Source organism: Heliangelus exortis, chromosome 1 (assembly GCF_036169615.1).
Source record: "Heliangelus exortis chromosome 1, bHelExo1.hap1, whole genome shotgun sequence".
NCBI classification, from domain to species: Eukaryota; Metazoa; Chordata; class Aves; order Apodiformes; family Trochilidae; genus Heliangelus; species Heliangelus exortis.
The window spans coordinates 193,775,641-193,791,755 of NC_092422.1; the positions used below are offsets into that span (position 1 = coordinate 193,775,641).

General features: G+C 46.8%; 1 protein-coding gene across 2 annotated transcripts in view; it reads left to right on the forward strand.

The window, feature by feature from the left end:
- Positions 1 to 1,260: 1,260 nt before the first annotated feature.
- Positions 1,261 to 16,115, forward strand: part of PRKCQ (protein kinase C theta) — a 71,434-nt gene continuing 56,579 nt past the window's right edge. Inside the window, exon 1 of one of the 2 annotated variants that reach the window (XM_071734196.1) lies at positions 1,261 to 1,601. The gene's annotated coding sequence lies outside the window, so the exon portion shown is untranslated. The remainder of the gene's footprint in view (positions 1,602 to 16,115) is intronic. The other variant, XM_071734197.1, reaches the window with a different exon arrangement.

Here is a 16,115-nt window from a genome sequence, read left to right on the forward strand (position 1 = left end):
TAGGGATGGGAATCAGTGGGATTTTAATTATCTACAGCTCACCCCCTCTTGGAGTGAAAAAGCTCCTGCATGCTTGCACTGGATATGATGGATTCCAAAATTCCAGCAACCTTGCCCTTGCCTCCCCAACCTTGCCCTTGCCTCCCCCCCCCCTTTTTTTTTTTTTTTTTTTTTTTTTATGTATTCTACATATTAGGGATCTGCAGCGAGGGCAAAATAATTCACCATGGCCTTCAAAGAACCATCCCAGCCTCTTCAAAAGGAACACTTAAGGTTCCTAAAATTTATAAACACTTCATTTGGATGCTCTCAAACAAAACACCTCTTCGGCAGGTTCTGCACCTCTAATGGTGCATGGACCTTTTAGGGAGAAACCATTTGAGATTCTTCACTACCTGAACATCACCTCATGTATTTTGTGGGTGCATCAGGGGTTGTAGGTCCCCTTGCTGTCATCCTATTTGCTTGTCTGTTAGCAGCAGGAAAACAACCCAGTCTCAGAGGACAGCAGGATGTGGGTGACCTCTGTGAGTCCTCCAAACCTTTTTCTCTCTCAAATTTCTACGGTTTCCTTTCTTTCTTGTTCCTCTTCTTTCAGGTCTCCAGGCTCATTGCCCCCTCCAGATCCACCTTCCCTCAGCTCCCAGCATCACACCTAATCTTAAAGCACCACAGGATGATACAACAGGACTTGTGGAGCTGAGATGTCCCAGATGTCCCACTTCCAACAACTCAAGCCCTGAAAGGGATGCACCAAACAGGTACCACCTGGTCCTCTTCCATACAACAGCCTGGTCTGAGGTTGGGATTGCCTGGAAAAGAGATGTTTCAAGCACCCATGGCCATAAATGTACCACAGTGGGACAGATGATGGAGCAAAAACTTCTCTGTTGACTTCCCCCTCACCTACCCCCCAGTGACACAGCTCAACAACCTGAAAACCAAACCAAAACACCACCACACAAAACAAAACACCAGCTTATCCTAATGATTTCATTCTTTTTGGTGAGCATTTCTTTGCAGCCACAGCTTCCCAGTCTCCAGAAGTGCGTTCTGCCCACCCAGCCCCCACAGAGAGGGTCCCTCGCAGGACTCGGTGTCCCCGTCCCGGGTACCGGGGCCCCTTTTTGGGGGACAAACACGGGAGGGAGGTCGGGGAGGAGAGGGAGGGTGGGGAAGGGAGGCAGCGGGTGGTGCCGAGGAGGAGGAGGAAGAGGCGGCGGGGGCAGCCCCGTAGGGGCGGGGGCGGCTGCGGCGGGGAGCGCTGAGCTGAGCGGAACCGAACCGAACCGAGCAGATCCAAGCTGGGCTAAACCGAACCGAGCAGAGCTGAAAGGGGATCAAGCCGTGCCAAAGCCGAGCTGGGCAGAGCCGAACTGAACCGGGCTGTGCTGGATTGCACCAGGTTACACTGAATCGAGCCGAGCTGGACTAAGCGGAACCGGATTGAGCCGAGCCCAAGCGAGCCGAGCAGAATTGAACTGAACCAGGTTAATCCGAGCTGAGCCGAACCCACCTGCACTCAACCGAGCTGAACCGGGCAGAGAAGAGAAGAGCCAAGCCGAGCTGAGCTGCGCAAATTTGCGCTGCGCGGGCAGCAGGTAGTGCGCGGAGCGGAGGGGGTTGCGCGGGCAAAGGCTGGTGGGGCATCCCACTGGGAACCGTGGGGAACGGGTGAGGCCCCCGGGTGAGATTCAGAGGGTGAGACCCCTGGGTGAGACCCTCGGGTGAGATTCAAAGGGTGAGACCCCCGGGTGAGACCCCCGGGCGCAGGCAGTGCGCGGGGAGGGCTGCGCGGTGCGCGCAGTCAGTGCGCGGGCAGAAGGTGCCGAGGGGACGGCAACAGCGGGAAAGTTTGTGGAGTTCTGGTGCTGCTGTTGGGATTTCGTTTTACCCGGGGCGGTGCTCAGAGCACTGCTTGGGCCACCAGTTTTTGTTGGTTAAGGGATTTTAAAGACATGAACTTTGAAAATCTTTTCCTTTTCCCTTTCCTTTTCCCTTTCCCTTTCCTTTTTCCTTCCCTTTTCTTTCCTTTCCTTTCCTTTCCTTTCCTTTCCTTTCCTTTCCTTTCCTTTCCTTTCCTTTCCTTTCCTTTCCTTTCCTTTCCTTTCCTTTCCTTTCCTTTCCTTTCCTTTCCCTTCCTTTTTTGTATCCTTTTCCAATTTATCTTTTTTCTTTCCCTTTTTCTTTACTTTTCTTTTTCTTTTTTCTTCCTCAGTCAGGTTTTAAGTTATTTTCAGGTTCTACATCTGATGCCTTTTGTGAGTGGTCGTGCTTTCATATTCACATTTTCCTGCCATTAAAAATGTGGTGTTTTCTCTCATGGGCCTTCATGCAATACAAAGAAAAGGGAGATGAGGCAGAGAGAAGGAAAAAAAAAATTAAAAAAAAGGAAAGGAATGAAAGAAGGGGGAAAAAAGCAGTGAAAACTGACTATAACCAAAATGTTATTCAACACAGTAAATTAACTGGGGAAAATATAGAGGGTTCTGTGATCTTTTGTAGGTGTTTCTTGCTTACAGCTGTGCATAAGTAGACAGCCAGAGAGAAGTTTAGTTTTAGAGGAGATGCTGGATCTCAGAAGCTGTATATATATAATTTTCGGATTGAATCTCTAACTCGTGCTGTGAACAGTTTAAAAGCAGATTTGAGCAGTAAAGAGAAAGGAACTGCCTGCATCCCTCCTCTGCTGTGTAGGGTTGTGAGCTGTGCTTTCTTGTGAAGGAGGGAACCCAAAAACTCAGAAACTCAGCCTGGCTGCTTGGGCTTGAGGCTTGGGTTACGTTCCCTGCATGCACAGTGAATGGTAAGGAAGTTTTAAGCTCTTGGGTGTAGTTGGATCCTTTTTAATGAACCCTTGAAATGGTAACCACAACGCAACTAACTTCTTGGCTGTGCTTTTCTCTGGTCTCCAGTAATGGGATACTTTGCAGGGATGGGAAGCTTCTTAGGGGCTCTTTTTAACTTCCACCCGTGAAACAACAGTGGCAAAGAAAATGACTCGGGCAGCTGAAAGCCACTGAATTGAGTCATGCTAAATAAGAAGATTATTTAGTGAGGTTACTAGGGCAGGAAGAGATAAAGTTTCACTGAACTTTGCTGTTAAAAAAAAAAAAAGGCAAGGGGGAGGGAGAAGCAGAGCTCTTTGTGGTGAGCAGGGCAATGTTCTGACTTTTGCATTGCTGAACAACTAATTCTTGAGGTCCTGGTGCTGTGTTTTTTAATGTTTTTGTCCTTTATTATTATTATTATTATTATTATTATTATTATTATTATTATTATTATTATTTTGTTAGTTAAAAAGGAATCTGCATCCCAGTTGAGGCCATCAGGCCTTTTTTGAGTTTCTGGGGAATGTAGTTTAGGATCTGAGTCGAGGGACCAGCAAGGAGCACCTGCTCCAGGTTGTGGTGGAGCAGGGCTGGAGGGATCAGGTGGCCTCCCAAAACAGCTGCCTTTCCTTTGAACTCACAAACCTTCCAATGCCTGATGACAGAGTTGGCTCTGGATCCCTGGGCTCTGGGTTGTTGTCTGCCTCTGTTTTTTGGTGTCTGGGCTGAACATGAGACTTTGACATCCACCATCCTTCCCTTGCCAAAGCTCCTTGAACCCTGCTGAATCCCTCATTTTTCTCACACCCCTTTTTGGCCAAGGCCTATGAGGACACCTGATGAATGAAGCAAGTCATGTTCAACCTGGGTTTCTGGGTTGGAAGACTCCCCACTTTAAGATGATGCCACAGCTGGGTTGGTATAGACCATGCAGAATTTAGTTCAACTTTTTCCCCACCTCCATGAATACTTTGGGATTTTTTTTTTTTCAAAGCTTTATTGAAGATTCAGATCCTTCTAAATTTCCATCCTCCATCTCAGCAGCCTGGTTTTCTAATCACACTGCTACACTAGGTAAAATTTGTCTTTTTTTTTTTTTTCACTCCAAGGAGAGCTGTAAGCAGAGCTCACTGCCAGGGTGGAGCTAACTAATTTTATTTTTTTTCTGCCTCAAGTGGGTTTCCTTTCAAAGAAAGCCACTCAGTGGACTCTCAGAGCTTCCCATGGATGCAATGTCATGGTGGAGGGCATCAAAGAAAAGGCTTAGAGGGTGAGATGAGGAAGGAGGGATGGAGGGAAGGAGACCCCCAGCAGCTTAGCATCCCAGCATGACAAGTTTTTTTTTTCCTCCTCCTTGGGATCTTTCCCAGGTTAGTCTCTGTAAATCCTCCCACACTGTTCTGAAGAAGATGCTACGGTGAATATAACTTCTGATGGCAATTTTTTATTCTCTCATCATCTGGGTTGAATTACAAAGGGCTCTGCAGCAGCCCAGGGAGGGCTTTGTCTGGAGAGCTGCTCTATAGGAGCTGCTTTTGGCTTTTTATCTTTATGTTTGTGTCTCTAAGGTAAAATGGCTGCAAATTCTGATGTTGCTTCCCTGACCAAGAGCTGAGGATGAGATAATTCATGAAGACATTAAAAAAGTTGATCCTAAAGAGTTTACAGCATATGTAAAAATGAGTTAGAGCAAAGGTAGCAAAAGCCTGGTACTTATGGAAGAAAAAATGGTGAAAGAAGACTGAACTAAGAAAGAAATTTTGCAGCTTTGTGTTTTCTAAGGTCACAGCTCTTGGATGGAGTGACATGCTCCCAGGTGAGGTGTTAGAAGAGCAGGGTTTCAGCTGGAAACTTCAGGGTTAAGATTCAGTTGGTTTTAGAGGACAAGAGAAGTAAAGGTGTTTTTCTTTCCAAAACATGGGAAGTATTCAGGTTTTTTCAGTTCTTTGGTGGAATTATTTTGGTCCATAGCAAGAATATTGTGATTCTGAATGCTGTCATTGTGTATAGGAATTTGTTATATATTGTTCCTATGTATTGTTATATAGGAATTAGTTAGAGATGATGTGTGCCTTTCCATTAATTTGATTTTCTGGAGCTTCCAAGATATACCATGGCCTCATATGTGGTGCAGAAAGGTGTCACCTCCATCCCCAGTGTCCCTGGCAATAGTGTTCAGGGAAGATGGAGTCGTGTGGATGAACCTGATCTTGACAGCAAGAATGAGAATATGAGGGAACCTTTCTACAGTTACCTTTTGGCAGAAGTGGATCACTGAGGGGAGGACGTAGGACAGACCTCAGACAAATCACAGCAGCAATCTGGGGCAGGAAAAACCCTGTGTAGACAGACAGCCTGAGAAGAAAGCTCTGGTTACAATGAGGTGGGTAGAAAATAGATCTGTATATGGTGAGAGATGGGTGTGGGGGCTGGTTAGAACATTCCTCCCTGCTGCAGAACAGTGGAGCTTGAAGCTTGAGATTCACATGTGGTCAGGTCTAGTTCATTGTACAGAAGTTTTCTTGAAGCTTTGGCTCTTTCCTTGGCTTTGTTAGCATCAAGTCTGGATGTGAGGATTCGTGCTTTCATGCCTCACCAGAACATGGAAGACAAGAGCAATCCTTACTCCTTTCTCCTTGTAAAGAGGCACTTCCAGAAAGTGTCCATGGGACAGTTGTCTCCTGATAGGTGATATCCAAGGAATAAGAAGACTGTTTATTCTTCATGGGAAGGAGGCCTTATAGCTCCAGAACCAGAGTGCACAATAATGTGCCTGTTCCTCAAACTCCCACCTATGGGCAATATGGAGCCACTGTTTGTTTTCAGGGTTGAAGGTGAGGTCTTTAGAGATCCAGGTGAACCCATACGTTCCAGTACTTAAAAGAAGGGCAACAAAGAAGATGGAGACTCCCTATTTACAAAGAGTCCCATGGATAAGACAAGGGGCAAGGGGCACAAGTTGCTCCTGGGGAGATTCTGGTACAACACAGGAGGAAGAATTTTCACTCTGAGGCCAGTCAGACATTGGAATGGTTACCCAGAGGAAGTGGTGGATTCTTCCACTTTGGAAAGTTTTAAGTCTCAGCTCAACGGGGTGCTGAGACATCTCATATAAAGAGTAATAGTAGAAGGGTTGGACCAGATGATCCTTGAGGTCTCTTCCAACCTGGCATTCTGTGATTCTGAGATTCTGTCTTCCATAGCACAAATCAAATCCCAGTCCCAGCTAAAGGAATAATGCCTGGGCATGTTGCCCCTAGTGATATTTCTTTTTCTTGATGGACCATCCCTGGTGATGAGCAAAGGATTGGGAGCTGCTGCCTGCTGGGCAGGATGCAGAGCTCCACCTGATTGCTGGTGTGAGCCCCTGGATGTGCTCCTGAGAGCCAGAATGTCCTGTGCTTTATTTTTTATACCATTTAAGTATCAGCACAGTCCCAGGTCTGGTTGTGGCCTCTGGAGCTCTCTGGAATACTTTGAGTGATAGTCTATGATAGGGACTGTTCCCTGTAGACAGGATGGACAAGGATCTTTCCAGGAAGGGAAATACACCAAAGGGATGGATGTCCTTTTGCTCTCAGGATCAGAGAAGGAAGCTTGGGCCACTCAACGTGGGACTTCCCAAGATGAAACTGCCTAGTTTGGGGTTTGTGGGATCTTTGTGACCATCACGGGGCAGAAAGAGGATATGTCCTTGCCTTTAGGAAGGAATCCAGAAAGAGGTAATGAACTTAATGAATTATTCAGCTGTGCTGTATATAGCAAGTTTTGACCCCAGCATAGAAGGTGAGAAGAAATGGCTCTCCCTGGTCATGGGACATGTTCCTCATTGCTGTGTCTGGGTCAAGCGTTGTGGACTAAATCATTAAAAAGACACCTATCCTGGAATCATAGATGGTTGGAAAAAACAAAGATCATCAAGTCTAACCACTAACTCAGCAAATCCACCACTAAACCATGTCCCTGAGCACCACATCTATATGGCTTTTAAATTCTTCCAGGAATGGTGACTCCACTACTTCTCTGAAGATCCTGTTCCGGAGCTTTGAGGGCATAGACCCCTCTGGATTCCTCTGTTTCTAACCTTGATAAGTTTAAGACATTTGAAAGACCCAGTAACTGTATAGCAGACAACTTATAACCCAAATAATAGCTTAAAGTCAAACACAGATTCCTCTTCTGTTGGCACATTTGGATATTTCATTGCAGAGCAGCCCCCCGTCCAGGAAAGGAAGTGCAGTCCCTCTTATGTCATTGGACCACATATTTTCTGGAAAAACAAATAAACCCAGTCCATTCCATACCTGGGAGTACTGTAAATGCACATACTTGCTGAGAGTGTGGATTTAGTGTAGCTCATCTTGGGGACACAAGAATCAAGGGGATATATTCTCAGAGCACACTGGCTGCAAGGCTCTGGTTGACTTGTTGTTGAACTAAATTATTCCATCTTTTTGTTGGGGGAGAAGAACCCCTCTAACAAATGGACTCAGAGCTTTGGGCTGACAGGAAGGGTTTCCTTGGGTTTGGTAGGTGCACACTTTGTCCTTCTCTGTCCTCAGGGATGGGGTAACCCAACACTTTGGACCCAGTTCTGTCCTTGGGACTGAACATGTAGCAGCAGCAGCAGCACTGGGAGCTGAATGGCTCTGTCTGAGAGGCCAAATTTTAGCCTGTAACCTCAATAAACTGACCAGGCATGTAGGCTGAATTTTAGTTGTTATTTAAAAAAACAAAAATTAAAAAAAAAAAAAACAAAACCAACAAAAACAAACAAAACAAAACAAAACAAAACAAAACAAAAAAAAAAAAAAAAAAGAAAAAAGAAATAAAAAAAAAGAAAGCAATGCTAGTGGCAGCAGGATTTTCTGCAAACACAAACATCTAAGGATGGAGAAACATGCAGGCTTGTTGCAACTTTTAATTCATCTTGGTCTTTTAAGAACCCCAAGATTTTATAAAGAGCAGATAACAATCTATAGGGATACTCAGGGACACCAGCAACAGGGTAGTTGTCACATTAAGGAAGAGGCCAAGTCTTGGGGTCATCATAAATCCCCATGAATTTTGCTCCAAACTTCTTCCAGTGCATTGGGAGCAGGATTTTCTATTTTATTTCCAAACTAAAGCTGCATATGGTTAATTTTTCACTTGAATCCAAGCCTTTTCTTCTGAGGATTTTATTTTTTTCCCATGTGGTCATTTGATTTTGCTGGGGAGTTTCTTTGTGCTGGTGAGCCTGTTCCTCTTCTGATGTAAAATCAGCAGGAGAAGTCAGGGGTATCTTCAGTGGGGGAAAAAAGCAAGAGTGTAAGAGGAGGCATTTTGGGTCTGATATGTTGAGAACAGAAAGAGCAGCTGAGGCTTACAGAGATTTGTTCTGGCTTGTGAGTGGGATTTAGACAAGGTCATACCCTGCTTACCCATGGAAACCAGAGAGACAAATGTGGGAGTCCCTGTTATTTGTCTTGAAGGACTGTTCTCATGTTGAGGGATGAATTTACCCAGGTTTTTCTCCTCCCACCCCTGCAGTAACACTTGCTATTTATGTTTTGATTAATAATATTGGTGAAATAGCAAAGGTGCATCCTCCAGCTTCTGTTTTCAGCTCCCCATCCCCTCCTCCTCCTTGTGCAAGGGGGGGGGGGAGTTGTCAGAGCAACTACAGACACTGCTGTTAAAACATTTGAGCAAATAAGGTAGAGAAGGACTCTTGAAAAAAATGTTTTTCTCCCTGTTCATCCCTCCTGTCAAAGCCAAGCAGTTCTCTGCAATGGATCTTCAGGTGAAATTGGGATGAATCTTGCTTTACTAAATCTCATCACTAGGAAATTTGATTATACAGCTTATGTCAGTTTTTCCAGTTCCTAATTACTAGCATTGTCCTTCTGCCTTATTTATACACCAGATTCAAACTCTGCAGGTGGTAAAAGAAAGGTTTCAGTGACTTTTGGTCTGTTTTACTTAGGCAAACTTGTTGACCATCATGTTCTTATTAACCTCACTCTGCAGTGCAGGTGGTATCAGTTCATTTGGGTCTCCATGCAAAGACCCACATAAGCTGATCTCTGAATTTTCTTAACTGCTGGTAAGTGAAAAATCAGAGCTGGGAGACATCCCCTCTTGTCTCAGAAGTTTACAGGCCACAGAGACATCTCCACCTGAACTTTCTGCCTGGTTTCTGTTGGCTGTAGGGCAAAAAAGGCATTTGACCCATTTTAGTCAGCTACATGGAGATAATGGAAATGGAAAACCCAGCAGGTTTCTTTCTCTTGTTTCTGGATGGAGCCTGGGGTCAATAGTCCTTATGCAGAAGTACATGGAGTAGGTAGCAAAGTGAATTTCTAAAGTTTGGTACCAGGAATCCCAGCTGTATATTGGTTTGTTTGGGCAAAGAGGGGAGGGAAGGGAACCTCCAGTGTATCAGGATCAATGGATGGATCCACGTCTCTCTGGAAGAAGTTTCCATGGGGTGGTTCCTGGGGCTGGGGTCCTTTTGGGGCAGTAGAACATTGCCAGTAGGAGTGTCACCAGCTACAACCCCACACACTCATGGACATCTCTTGTTTATCACTCAGAGGCTGATGAAGAGTGAGCAGAAAGCATTGGCATGAGAGAGGAGGACCTGGTGTATTTGAATGAGCTTTGAACCACAGTAGATGTGAGCCCCTGAATTCAACCTTTCCAGGAATGCCACATGTGCTCCCTGAAGTCCTAGGAGCCACCAATATTTCTCTTCAGGGTGCAGGTCCCACTTGCATGGGCCCTCTGGATCTGCAGGGCTATGTTAGCCAGATGCTATGCTGTCACCTCAGAAAAAGGGATTTTCTGTCACCTCAGAAAAAGGGATTTTCTCCCTCTGGGGCTGGTGAGGAAGGGGTGATAACTGCTCATAACCTTGGTTATCTCCAGAGCAAAGCACTGCCTTGATTTCTTTGGTCAATCCATCCTTTTCTGATGGAAAGGAAGCTCCTTTCTCTGAAATAAAGAATCTCCCATTGCATCTGTGCCTGTAACTCCCCCCCTGGTACAGAGGTGGCACAGCTTTTGAGCCTGCTTGAGATTTGGGGATTGCACCAGAGCTACCTGAATTGCACCTGAATATCTAAGTGGGGAACTCAGCTTTTCTTTGGCCTTGATGTGTGCAGGAGGGAGAAGATGAACCCATGGAGGTTTCCTTAAGCAGCCAGGAGGTAAATTAATTTTGTCAGTGTTTTGTGTCACATTCTTCCACTGTGTGTCCTGTACCCACCCAGTCAGGGAGATAACCAAAGGCAGAGGCACAGAAAGAAACTGGTGGACATAGAAGGACTCAGGGAGTTGGTGTGTGCTAAATGTGGTGGGATGATTTTGAAGAGACAGAACTGGAGGGTGATGGACTGACCTGAGGCTCTGATGCTGAGAATAGGACATGAAACTGTAAGTGGGAAGAAGGCTTTCAGCCTAGCTGGAGCCAGAAGTTCCTCATTTAAATGTGGGTTTAGTTTTAAATGGAGCTTTGGTCTGGCTGAGGAAGTGGGATTGATACATCAGAGTTTATTTGAGGAGGAGGCTGGAGTCTTAAGACTTTGGGAGTGGCAAAGACATAGATGATGATGTTGTGATGATGTTAACATCTGTAGAAGGTAGCCCTGAGATAAATGGAAATAAAAAAACAAACCAAACAAAATAATTAACCCTCACTGAACATCATTTTGGTGAAACCATGGAAGCAAAGACTGATGGAGCAGAGAATGAAGGCAGAAGCTGCAGGTCTGCCAGCTTCTGCAGTGCAGAAGAACCATTTCTGCTTTTCAGGTGTTCAAAACCAAACATGAAAGTGCAAGGGTGCAGGGCAGACTGAATTATCTAAAATATCTAAAATATGGTGGTGTTCAGTGTAAAGTGTGAGCTGAGCCAGGTGGCCAGGGAGGGTGGATGTTCCTGCAGACTCACTGGGAAGAAGACAGCTGGGGGCTGTGGACCAGATCTGGGCTCATGTGCCCAAAATGGTGTTATTTGGCATTATTGTTGTTTAATCTGCTGTGCCTAGTAGGAAATGTTCAGTGTTGGCAAGGAGCAAGGAGAAAATACTCATTCTCCTTAAATAGTAGGGCAAACTCTGGAGAAAAATGGGACAATCCTTGGAGTTATTCTCCTACAACACATCTCCAAAGTCCTTTGTGTCAGACAGAGTTAAGGTGTGGATATTCAGGATGGACTCCAGACACAATCCAAGGCTCCTGTGTGACAAACTTGTCCATATTTTTGAGGGTTACCCCAAGCTGACAAGAAGCTTCGTGCCTAACAGATGGCAGCACACAAATCAAGGATGCTGTAGACATCATCTGCCAGGAGGCAGAGAGATGAGGAAAATGCTCTTTTCCAGCCCAATATTTTCATGATTCTAGGCCCAAATATCTTTATCAGATTTCCTGATTAAATAAAGGCATGAAATACCTCTACCAGATTAGCCATAGGCTTGAAGCAGTGCCTGCAGAAGGACGGATGCTAATGTCCCATTATGGTCCTGTTCTTCTCCTGGGTTTTTGGTTTTTTTTTTTTAAGGGAAAGAAAGTAAACAATAGGTGCAGATCTGGCATCAAGGATTTCAGTGCATTAACAATCAACCTGATAAAAGATCATAGAATCATAGAATCATAGAATTAGCTGGGTTGGAAGGGACCTCAGAGATCATCAAGTCCAACCCTTGACCCACCGGTGCGGTTGCTAGACCATGGCACTGAGTGCCACATCCAGGCTCTTTTGAAATGTCTCTAGGGATGGAGAATCCACCACCTCACCGGGCAGTCCATTCCATTGCCTGATCACCCTCTCCGTAAAAAAATTCTTTCTGATATCTAGCCTAAATCTCCCCTGGCACAACTTAAGACTGTGTCCTCTTGTCTTGTTGAAAGTTGTCTGGGAAAAGAGACCAACTCCCACCTGGCTCCATCCTCCTTTCAGGTAGTTGTAGAGAGCGATGAGGTCTCCCCTGAGCCTCCTCTTCTTCAGGCTGAACAGCCCCAGCTCTCTCAGCCTCTCCTCATAGGATCTGTGCTCGAGTCCCTTCACCAGCTTGGTTGCCCTCCTTTGGACCTGTTCCAGGACCTCGATATCCTTCCTGAACTGAGGGGCCCAGAACTGGACACAGGACTCGAGGTGTGGCCTCACCGGGGCTGAGTAGCAGAATCACTTCCTTGGACCTGCTGGTGACGCTGTTTCTGATACAGGCCAGGATGCCATTGGCCTTCTTGGCTACCTGGGCACACTGCTGGCTCATGTTCAGCTTCCTGTCAATCCAGACTCCCAGGTCCCTTTCTGCCTGGCTGCTCTCCAACCACTCTGTGCCCAGCCTGGAGCTCCCCATGGGGTTGTTGTGGCCAAAGTGCAGGACCCGGCACTTGGCCGTGTTGAACCTCATCCCGTTGGAATCAGCCCAACTCTCCAGTCTGTCCAGGTCCCTCTGCAGAGCCCTCCTGCCTTCTGGCTGGTCCACACTTCCTCCCAGCTTGGTGTCGTCTGCGAATTTGCTGATGATGGACTCAATCCCTTCATCTAAGTCATCAATAAAGATATTAAACAGTACTGGGCCCAACACTGATCCCTGGGGGACACCACTGGTGGCCGGCCGCCAACTGGATGCAGCCCCATTCACCATCACTCTCTGGGCCCGGCCTTCCAGCCAGTTTTTAACCCAGCACAGGGTGCTCCTGTCCAAGCTGCGGGCTGACAGCTTTTTCAGGAGAATGCTGTGGGAGACGGTGTCAAAGGCTTTGCTGAAGTCCAGGTAGACCACGTCCACCGCCTTCCCCTCATCCACCAGACGGGTCACCTGATCATAAAAGGAGATCAGGTTGGTTAGGCAGGACCTTCCCTTTCTAAACCTGTGCTGGCTGGGTCTGATCCCTTGCCTATCCTGCAGGTGCTGTGTAATTGCACCGAGGATGATCTGTTCCATAATCCTGCCAGGCACTGAGGTCAGGCTGACGGGCCTGTAGTTTCCTGGGTCCTCCTTCCGGCCCTTTTTGTGGATTGGCGTGACATTCGCCAACTTCCAATCATCTGGGATGTCCCCAGTTAGCCAGGACTGTTGGTAGATGATAGAGAGAGGCTTGGAGAGCTCTTCTGCCAGCTCCCTCATCACCCTTGGGTGAATCCCATCCGGTCCCATAGACTTGTGGGGATCCAAGCAGTTCAACAGGTCACTGACTGTGTCCTTCAATATTACAGGGGGGCTGTTTAGATTCTTATCACCTTCTTTAAGTTCCAGAAGCCATCTGTCTTCAAGATAACCTGTCTTTCTTTTGAAAACTGAGGTAAAGAAGGTGTTAAATACCTCAGCCTTTTCCTCATCTTTGATAACTATATTCCCACTCATGTCCAGTACAGAATGAATGTTTTCCTTGCCCCTTATTTTGCTGTTGATGTATCTGTAGAAGGATTTCTTGTTGTCTTTCACAGAGGTGGCGAGTATCAGTTCGTGTTGTGCCTTTGCCTCTCTGATTTTCTTTCTACATGACCTGACTATATTCCTAAATTCCTCTTGAGAAGTTAGCCCTTTTTTCCATAAATGGTAGGCCCTCTTCTTTACCCTAATTTCTTTCAGAATCTCCCAGTTCAGCCAGACCGGTCGTCTTCCCCGCCGGCTCGCCTTTCAGGACTCTGGGACAGCCTGCTCCTGTGCTTTCAAAACTTGCTCTTTGAAGTACGACCATCCCTCCTGGACCCCTCTGTTTTCAAGGGCTGTTTCCCAGGGTATACTCTGAACTAGTCTTTTGAATAGTCCAAAATCTGCCCTCCGGAAGTCTAACATAGAGATTTTACTGATGACTCTCCTTGTATCCCTGAGTATTGAAAACTCTATTATTTCATGATCTCTAAGTCCCAGGCGTCCACCAACCACCACATCTCCCACCAGCCCCTCCCTGTTTGTGAAAAGAAGGTCAAGCGGGGCTCCATCCCTGGTGGGCTCATTTACTAGCTGGAACAGGAAATTATCCTCAATACACTCTAGGAATCTCCTAGACTGCCTCCTCTCTGCGGTGTGGAGTTCCCAGCAGATGTCCGGCAGGTTAAAGTCACCTACAAGAACAAGGGATGATGATTTTGAAATATCCGCCAGTTGCTTGTAGAATATTTCATCGTCCTCATCATCCTGATTGGGTGGTCTGTAACAGACTCCCATCACGATATCGGTCTTGTTGACTTTCCCTCTGATTCTAATCCACAGGCATTCTGCCTTATTATTGGTGATCTCAACTTCTACAGTGTCAAGAGACTCCCTAACATACAGGGCTACCCCTCCGCCTCTCTTACCCTGCCTGTCCCTTCTGAAGAGCCTGTAGCCACCCATGGCAGCACTCCAGTCATGGGAGTCATCCCACCACGTTTCCGTGATAGCGACTACATCATAGCTTTCCTGCCGCACAATGGCTTCCAGCTCCTCTTGTTTGTTGCCCATGCTGCGTGCATTGATGTGCATGCACTTCAGCTGGGCTGCTGATTTGTCATTTATCTTGGGTAGTCCACCCTTAGGTTCCTCTCTGGAGAGCCCAGTTTCAACCCTCTCCCCCTTCCAACCTAGTTTAAAGCCTTCCTTATCAGCCCCTTCAACCTATGAGCTAGAGTCCTTTTCCCCCCTGTTAGTTAGATGAAGCCCATCAGGTTTGATGACACTAGGCAGTATGGGATTTGCCCCGTGGTCGAAAAACCCGAAGTTCCGCCGGTGGCACCAGTCCCTTAGCCACCTATTGATCAGATAGGTTTTCCTAGTCCTCTCCTCATTCAGGTCTTCTACTGCTGGAACTGAGGCAATCACCACCTGTGCTCCTGACCCATCAACTAACCGACCCAGTGCCTTGAAGTCCTTTTTAATCACCCTTGTACTTCTTCCAATAATGTCTTCACTGCCAGCCTGGACTACCAACAGTGGATAATAGTCTGAGGGCTGAATTAGCTGAGGGATTCTCCTACTAATATCCCTCACCCAGGCGCCAGGAAGGCAACAGACCTCTCTGTGGGATGGGTCCGGTCGACATATGGCCCTGGCCAGGCAGGATTTTTGGGGCCCCCACCAGGTGTATTTCACCATCATTTCAAGCTATCATAGCTGCTGGACAGGAATGCATCTGCTCCTGGAGCTGAGCCTACAATCTGGATCCTTTTCAATGGACATCAAAACACCATTAGTAGGGCTTACTGATTTGGGGCATCTTTGTGGTAGACAAAATCATAGTGGGGAAACAGCAATTCCAGGATGGGGCTGGTTTAACCTGTTTGAAATGTCTTCTCTAGACTGGAGTGATGGAGCCCTACAAGTACTTTCATCTCTTTGCTGTATATGGTTGGAGCTGGGGTGATAGCTCATATGTGCACTGCAGCTGCTTGTAGATATCCATGTGAACCCCCCCTAAATCTCTTCCCTAACATAAAGATCACAATTTCTCAGTCTCTTTAACCCAGCCAAAATGCAGTTGCTGCAAAGGATCCCCCATCTTATCAGTCCTGCTTAGGGCAGGTCCCTATGTCCAAGTTGAATTGGAGAATGGATGCAGCTGCAAGCTCCTTTGTCAAGCAAGGTAAAAAAAGAGTTCCCTTTAGAGAAGCCTTTTTCCTGATCCCAAACCCTACAGAGACACCAGGATGTGCTGGAGGAAGGTGGGAACCTATAGTGTGAAATGGGATGGAGAGCTGAACTATGTCTTTGGGTTTATTAGGCATTTAGGTCAGGTTAATGTTGCAGGAGAAGAACTTCGAAGCGATGGCAAGCTCAGAGTGAGGACAGGATCGGTAGGGGACTGGCCACCAACCAGCACGGCTGCGAAAGCGTCAGCCATCCCTTGATGTTGCTGGTGTTGAGACGCTCTGGCGGCGACATCCAGCATGTCAGATACCGATGCTGTTCTTGGCAGTGTCGAGAGTAAAGCTTTTAGTTTAGGATTCGCGTTCTCGAACGCCAATAATTTGAACATGGACTCGCGTTGATCGTTTGTCAAATCTGACTGAGCCGTGACTGATCGCCACAGCCGGTCAATGAAGTTCTGAAAAGGTTCATTCGGCCCTTGCTTCACGTTAGTAAACGATGGTCCGGGGTGCGGCTCTGGAACTGCATAAAGTGCCTGGCGTGCCAGGCTTGCCGCGGCATGGTGGAGCTCACGCGGATATTGTAGCTGCACGCTGACTTCTGCAAAGCGTCCAGAGCCAGTTAGCATTTCTGCTGTGATACCCGCCAGCGGGTCTCCGGGTGCCCTAGCGCGGTTTACTTCTGCCGCAGCGAGGCGTTCCCACTCTCTTAGCCAGATG